This window comes from Sander vitreus, chromosome 12 (genome assembly GCF_031162955.1).
Source record: "Sander vitreus isolate 19-12246 chromosome 12, sanVit1, whole genome shotgun sequence".
Taxonomy (NCBI): Eukaryota; Metazoa; Chordata; class Actinopteri; order Perciformes; family Percidae; genus Sander; species Sander vitreus.
In genome coordinates this window covers 13674546-13683322 of record NC_135866.1, presented here as the reverse complement: position 1 = coordinate 13683322, position 8777 = coordinate 13674546, and positions in this window count along the sequence as shown.

Genomic DNA, 8777 nt, shown 5'->3' with positions numbered 1-8777 from the left:
GTACATGTCTTATCAGTTAAGTGTATTATTTGTACTCTTTTTTTGCATGTATCTGTGTTTTATCAACCACTGAAGCTTGAACTAGACACACAGAGAAATAACTTTTTTTTAAACTTTTTTTTTTTAAACTCTTTTTCACTCTAGTTGCATATTCATGCTATTGTAGATGCTTGTTCCACAAAATCCTTGAAATGCCTTCTGTGAAGGTTCAGTGAAACTAATACACTACCTACCTAATGTTGCCTAAGTTGATATAATGTTCTATAGCTCTACATATCACGTTTTAATTCAACTCCATTATGAATGTTACATTAATTGTTGTTGAACACAGAATGCTAGTAAAAGAAGCTGCTCACCGAGTGTTAACAATTTCAAATTCAGCATGTATTTGTGAAGTGTGTACACATCCATTAAACTGAAATTGTGTCTTAAATGAGAGTATGGTTCCGTTTATTACTGTTGTTCAGTTCCGTTTAATAACATACAGTACAGCTGAGTGTTTTAAAAAGATTGAACATACATATTCATGAATTAACAGTGGGCAAGATGAAAATAAAGTGTTCAGTAAATACCAGTGGCTTTTAAATAAAGAGGTTTTTTTAGTTTAATTACAGTATAATGATAATCCTTATTTTTAAGGATTCTGACCTTTTATGGTCAGCATGGAGTAAAGTAAGAAGATAGGGATTTGCTCGTCTAATATTAACAAGGCATAGAGGTCTTAGTGAAGGCCCCTTCTCAAAAACACACTTAAGACGATAGCTTAAAACTTCTATGAATGAGATCTTTTTTTTAGTACATTGGAGTTAAATGTTATGTTTTGAAGAACAATATACTGCTTGTCAATCAAAGTCAATAGGTAGCATTTTCAAATAGTCACAGATACACAACTGTAGTGATGTTACACTTTCTATAACAAACTGCATGATTCCTTGTTCTCTTTCGGGTATATTTAGTTTTTACAATAACATTTAAAAGAGGACAACACTCTTTATTAGAAACAGTCTTCGTAACGCATTTTCTTGTATTTGTAGTGAACTATTTTTGGTGAGAATTTTTACAATCTCATCCCAGGTCTGTTTAAACCTTAAACACACAAACACACTCTTAAGGTGAAAGTACAGCTGATTCCAGGAGCCTAATAAAGAGCATCTGAGGGAGCCAGTGTGTGCAATACAGTGTTGTTCACCTGAGAAAATAAACTGAGTGTGTGGGATGATGATGATGTCGGGGGAACGGGGCACTGACTCAGATATATCAGAGAAAAAATGTGGGTATCAACAGTTTTACAGAGGTCACAGAAAAGGCTGAGGCACTGAAAATAAAGAAGAATGACAGTGAGAGAAATGTGAGTTTGTGAGGACCATGTGTACATTTCAAGCTACATTTCCACAAAGTATGCCTTAACTTTCAGCCTGCTCTATCCTTTAAAAGACAGTAAGGTCTTATTTTACAGAACCCACAAGGTTAGTCAAGGATAAGTGCAGACTTTATGGGGGAATACCATGGGAAACATGTATTTAATTGTACAGAAATACCAGGATAGCAAACTGTACCACCAAAAAACATAGAAACCCAGTAGTTGACCACTTTTACATCCAGTAGTTTGAGACTGTCACGGCCATAAAATTGTAAGGGCCGACAAAATAATTCACAGTTTTGGGTTATTTTCATTTTAAATCAGTCTTGATTTATGTAGTGTGTGCACTGGACAGTGGCAAGAAGAGATGGATGAGAGAGACAAACTGTCTTCCAACTGTATGAAAACCTGAAATCGACTTAAGCTTGAGCTCCTTTTGTGGATTTTTTTTCCCTAGAAAGTGGACAAGAAGAGAGATGTGCAGCTAAATATGGAACACCACCATAGGAATAGTTACAGAACATCAGATATCAGAGCCAACTGAAAAAAAACAACAACACAGAAGCATACGCAGGAAACCAAAACAAGTGCTCAGTTAGATTTTATGGTTTTGCATTAAACTATCCTTAATTTAGGCTACTTAAAAACAGAAAAAAATCCAGAGATTTTAAATAAAATATGACTTGTTGGAAAAGAACAATGTCCTGAGATATTGATTGTATACATACATAAATAAACAATAAACTGTAAATATAAAAGAAATGACAAAAATTGACGAGGACACACAAAAACATGCATTCACAGGTACATCTGGCTAGCTAGATGTAGCTATCTACATCTCACTAGCTACCTAGTTAGATTATTTTTGTGTTGGCTACTGTACATGTATATAACCATCAACACTATGTGGACCTTTGGCTTTTTCTTGGAAAACATTTCTCGTGGGTTAGTATACATACATTAAAAATAAACATCATTACAACATTAAAACCCCAAACATGAATTTTGAATACTTTCCATCCTGATTTCAAGGACTGACAGCTCTGTTTAGTCTGCTATTTGTTTATTTTCACACATCATTTCATAAGACACACAATGTTTCAGGTGGAGTGGTGGAATGGTTCAGAGAGAGTTCATACATTCTTCTATTACAAACACAGGCAGAGAGACTCTGAGTAAGTTAATAGCCATTACTCCGAACATGCAGATCGTTTGGCAAAACAGGTGATACTGATTTCTTACAAGTATTCCCCCCCCCTTACTTTTTTTGCAGAGCTTTTCAGGAGCCTGAGGGTTGGAAGCCGAACGCAAGCTCTCGCTCTATCCCTGGTCCGAGGCCCAGGTTGGAATGGTGAGAAATTCAATTTAAGAGGAGAAAAAAGCCTCCAAGAACTGCCCCTCCACCACCCCGCCTCACCCCTAAGTCCCCTCCATCCACATCTCCAGGGGCGATCTCGAGGAGCCAAACCAAAACCAGATGGACTTATTGGGCCTAAAGATAACAAATAGTGCCTGAGTTCCTGTCAGTTAGAGACCACCGGAGCTAAGAAGCTGAGCGTTAAAAAAAGCTTACTGACATGTCTACTTCTTTGTCCTGCTTTATAAAATAGTATCACTATTGACAAGTATTACAATACAGTAGAATGTAACAAAAAGTGTGGTGCTAAAGTTGATTTGTTTGATCTGGAGAGGGGCTGGTAAGAGGTGGGGATATTGGCTGTATAGTAAAGTTTTGGTGTTGCATTCACAGACCAGGTGCCATCTTTGCTTAGGGAAGGTAGGCTGTCAGCAGTGACCCGAATCTCTGGGTGGCATGCTCTCTAGTTTGTTAGTCGATACACCTACCGCCCACACACACTTAGTCAGAAAGGACAGAGAGAGAAAAAAGAGGAGGGTGACCCCAGAACTCCTCACAGCCTCCCTGCAGATTGACTAAGAAAGTGTCCTTTGTAACAGGAGTTTCCTGTACGTAATTAAAAAATATTGGGCCCTGCTCTGAAGGGAGGAGACGAGGCCTGGGGTTGTCGGAGTCTATGTGAAGGGTAAGATTCCCTGCTCCACTCTTCGTTTCATGTAAGAGCCCCGGAGCTGGCCCTGACGGTTGTCCAAACAAGAGGCGCTCTCTCTCTCCAAGGAGGTCCGTAGAGAGGACCAGCCAGTTCTCAGGGCTCGGGGGCAGGTGGTTCTGATTTGCGAGGAACAGACCACGTTTATGTTCAGTTAATGGCAGTACACGTGTCGTCACGTCCAGTGGTGGGAACATGCTGGGTGAGTGATCTGGTTTTAGCACCGCTGAGGTTTGCCACCAATAAGAACACAATGTCCAATTATGGGATAAGTGGTAGTAAGTGGTCATCTTAAACCTGGATATCAGCAGTCTTTACCCAAAATATTTTTCTTATGGTGTTAAATTAAAGCAAGACTGTGTTACTTTTCAAAGAAAAAAGGTTATCTTCTTGCGTATGAAAAGTTCAATGCAAGCAATAAAACTCACCCGTGCTCAATTCAATACACTCAGCTTTTTTTTAAACTAATAGTTGGTCTGGTATGACCAGTAGCTTATGGTGGCTAAAGTTAGGTAATGTTTGCAGTGTTTGCCACTGTGATGCTATGTTTTAGCATTTACCATTATCCTGTTAATGTCACAGTTAAGCAGAAGCTAGTTTTACATACAATAACAATGTGACAACGTGAAAGGGGTTCGCTCGTAGTGATGAACCAACAGAGAATTATCACCCAAATCTGGAGCTCTATAGATATTTCAGTTTAATGTTTAGCTCTCCGACGTGCAACTTTAATGTTTTGGTTTACTCTCACCACTCTCACAGCATTTTTTTTCAGCCGCATAGGCAGCTGTTTTAAGTAAAAAACGCTCTAAAAACCGACTGTACACTATACTACCTGCTCAGCACCAAACCACAAACAGACACAGTTAGCAACTAGCTGGTGAACATAATGGAGCTTTTAGCATTTAAAGAGCCAAATATCTCCCTCTGAAGTTAGTAGAGGCCAAACATAGCTAATAGATAATTACTTATATTTGTTAGGTAGACACAAACATGACTCCAAATTAACCCTAATGTTGCTCCGTATCTTCTAGATATGTAAATAGGCAACTCTATGCTAACAAGCTCATGCCCATATTTAAAAGGTTATAATATGCCAATGCTGTGTTTAGAGCTTGTTTCCTCTGCCTCCAAGGACCTAAAAACGAGATTATCTGTATTTTATGATGTTCTACAATGTGTAAAACGTCTAATTAGTCTTAGGAGCCTGAAGTAAAGTAGATGTGCTTCATACTTTTATTCTGCGCCCAATTTTTTCCGTAACAGTACAACATGACTTTTGAAATGAAAACATCTCCCACCCACACGCAGATTGATTTCCAGACAAGGGGGAAACACAGCAGCTTGCTGTGTCAGGTGTTTTCAGTCATTGGTTTCAACACTGATCAAATGGCCACGCTGAAGCCTTTAATGATCTTGGAGGTCCCCCGCTGTTGGGTCATCTGCTTGGCTCCATATCACCTCCAGATTGGGCCCTACTGCTGGTCAGGCGGTCCCACAATGGGGCCCTTTCCATCAACTTAGTATTTACTCATCCCTCTGGCTCACCCCTCGGCCTGCATGGGGTCTCTGTTCAGTCTGCCAGCCCTGCTGAGAGGGCTCTGTGGCCGAGAGAGCCATAATCCATCAGGTCTCCGTGTGTGTACGTGCTTCGCTCTTTTATGCTTTAGCTCTTGCTGAGGAGTCTTTGCTGAAGGAGCTAAATGGAGCCAAGCATCTTGTTCAAACAGACTGCAGGAGCATGTTCTCTGTGTCTGAGGTTAGTGTGTTAATACAAGCTTGTGTGCAGGCGTGGGTGTATGAACATGCTGCTTGTGTGCATGTTTTATCACTTCAGACCTTTCCAGCCAGACAAATGAACTCCTTCTTGACCCCTTACCCATGCAAACATACTTATCCTGCCCACAACATACCCCTGTCATGTTTTATTGGATCCCCTTTATCTACTCGCACTCACCCACACACACATGTTACAACATAGCAAATACTAGACATTCATAAGCTTCATACATATCCATACTGTACATCTCTCTGTTATGTTCTCCCTTACCACCCACAGCGTCTGTCCTCCCTCCCAGTGCATGGTGATCGATGAGCTGAGCTCCGGTCTCTCTACAGCAGGGACCATACTGAGGGGAAAAGACCCCTTAGCCCGTGTTCTTTCTGACTCCCAAAAACAACTCCCACAGCCAACAAAAACACAGCACAAGGCATCTAAATGGCAACCCGTACGGCTGCTGCTATTGTAGTGTGAAATGGTTCCCACGATGGAGCTCAAGACAGGAGAGCAGAATTCGATGGATGACACAACCCTGAAACTGAGAGACAAGGGTCAGAGTGAGGTGACGCAGACGATGTAATGATTTCTGTCATGACAGTTTGTATCTTGTTAAAGAAAAATAAGTACTTTTGCAACCCCGCATATTTCGAGAAAGTTGATACAACCACCGCAGCCAAATAACCTCATTTGTGTTATTGTCCTGCAACATTAACATCCTCTCGGGTTTTGATCATGGGGGGGCTTGGTAAACCGTGAGGGGAACCACTGATATCTGACCATATTTAAGCTAAAAATGCATTGCTGGTTTGTTCATGGTTTGGACATTTCTTTCGCAGCCTGCCTTCATTTCAGTCCAGTCTGCTTTTAGACAGGGGAAACAGGAAAAGAGTCACAGTGCTGCGGTTCATTCTTCAGGCCATATTCACTTGACCACACAAAGAGCCCATTTTGAGGGAGACATTTTATGTGTTGTGTGGCAGGCAGTGCAGGCGAAAAAGATTTACTGTGTCTGTGTCTATTCACGGGCGTTTTGGATGATGTTCATGCTCTTACTGGTAAAGGCCGGAGATTTATTACAGTTGGGAAATACTATCAGGTAGAGACATAGTTTTATTTTAACAGTTAAATCCACAACATATGAATATACAAGTATCTCTACAAATATCTCTACAATTCTAAAGAGTGGTCCAATTCCTTAATATTCTATGATATAAGGTTGCGTTTCACACTGTTAAAAGAAAGATCTGATGCCTTAACTTTAGCAAGTCATCATTATGGTCAGTATTATACTGTAGCAACATATTTTACAGATTGAGAAAAGGCTGTATATTAAGAAAGTGTGCTTTAAATGAGATGAAGGAAAAACATTTGATATAAAGATTTTGCTTGCTGCGTTTTTAATATGTGGACAAGATTTTAATACTTTACATTTTTTAATTCTTTTGTGACCTGTTTTATAGAAGTATTAAGTAAAAAAGACAATTGTGTTTTTCATCTATTCATGAAAACGAAGTTTTTTTTTAATGTAATTATAAATAGGTTACATTTCATACAATCCATCAATTGACTCAAGTGAAATCAAATATTGTTTATAGAGTTTAAGATTTTAAAAACATTTTTAAGGCATTATCAATCATATTTCAGTATTTCTTTCTTTCATTTTTAAATGTTATGTTTACTATTTATTAGTTAAATCAAATCAAAAGTAAGGCCCTGACTTCAAAGCAATTTTTCCACATCTTTTGATACAGGATCATTATTAGAATCAGTCTACAATGTCTGTATTCTCTTCACTTTACAAATTATGCAATTCAGTTTCAGTTAAGAGGACTTTTGATTCATGCAATCAATGTAAATGTAGCAAATACTGTAATGTCATAAAAGAGCAAATTCAATCTCACATTTCAAAATAAAAAGTCACAAATAAAATGAGTAACATTTGAGTTTGAAAATGAAGTACAATTGTCAAGTTTTAGTTAGTAAATTACACATGTATAACAGAAATATGCATTGTCGTGATTGATCCATGCATGAAGTTGTGTGTGTGTGTGTGTGTGTGTGTGTGTGTGTGGATATGGTGATTGGTGGAAGAGGAGGAAGTTGTACCACTGAGGTAGCACTCAGAGGGACTAACAATGGCCCACACATATCCTGTGGCTGTCAAAATCTTGAAGACCCTACACAAACACTTTGGAGCCAGTGCCCACAATTCCCCCTTTTCCCTTGGTGTTCCAGGTTTTGTTTTAGTTTGACTTTTTGTAGAAACTTGAAAGCTGTCTTTCATTTTGTTTTTTCAACTAAAAGCTGCATGGATTTTTTAGAAACGTATTTATTGTTGTATTTTCCTATCTTGGTATAGATATCTGAACTTAAAGGTTATTCTGAGACTCAGTTGTGAAGCCTCTTTTTTTGCACACAAGTGAGGATTGCTCATTACTCACAGCAGTCTTTGCAGAATATAGTCCAGCAATCCACTTTAATGCAGACCCTTTTAGAAAACGCTTAGTTGGTTACTCCTTATTAAAAGTACACAAACGTAATTTGCTCGATCATGGGCCTTTCCGAGCCTCCCCCCTTCCCTTTATGTGCTGTTTCAGCAGACCCCCTCCCTCCTGTCTGAAAGGGAGAGGCCAGTGCAACCTGTGGGCCCGCAGATCTCACATCAGCACACATCAGCATGGGAAAAACACTGCTGATTGCCTCGGAGCGGGAACCCACTTTCCAAAAACTCAGCAGAAAGTGAGTGCAGAGTGGCTCCATGTTGAGGCTAATGTACAAACACCTGTATCCCGTCCCAGTCTCTTTTTCTCCAGCAGCCTGGATGTCTGCCCCCAAATAGTAGCCATTGAACACCTCATGTGCAACGTTTCCAAAACAGAAACCAATATCCCCTTTACTCCCTCATCATTCCACAATGACAGCCTTCTTGCAGAGAATACAATGTCCTGCCAGTGAGGGTTTTGAGAAAACCCTTCAATAGCTGCATGCACTGCTTTGCCAATGCTGTTTGCTTTGAAGGGTCGTTGACAGACTAACCTAAGCAGAACTCCTTTTACTGCCCCAAATTGGACTAATGCTTTCTTACTTTAGCAAGAGCTTGCTGCCACTGAGTTCAGCAATGTAAAGGGGACCACCCATGCAAAAATAGATGCCATGATGAAGCTTGCTGCGATTACTTTTGCAGTAGGTTGTAGTTTTGCCCAAATCACACCACATTATTGCTGACTGGGAAAAGGATAACAGTGCAAGCTTTAACCAGCAGAGGGCAACAAAAGATCTGGAAAGAATCCCAGAACATTATTGTGCCAACATGACCTCCCTCTCGTTTTCTCCGAGTGTCAAAAATAACATCTCCCATTACATTCATGGCTATAGAGGAAATTTAAGTAGGATGGTATGAAAACCTCCTGCCAACCAGAGCTGAGACATAATGTAACGGTAGAATCTGCAAGAAGAAACTGTTCTTATTCAATGCCTGTGTAACTGAAAGGGTGCAACATTTTAAGTTTTCTCCGTTGTCACAGTAAGATTTCTTTTTCATAATGGTTTCATGGTTTGGGTTCTTCGTGGA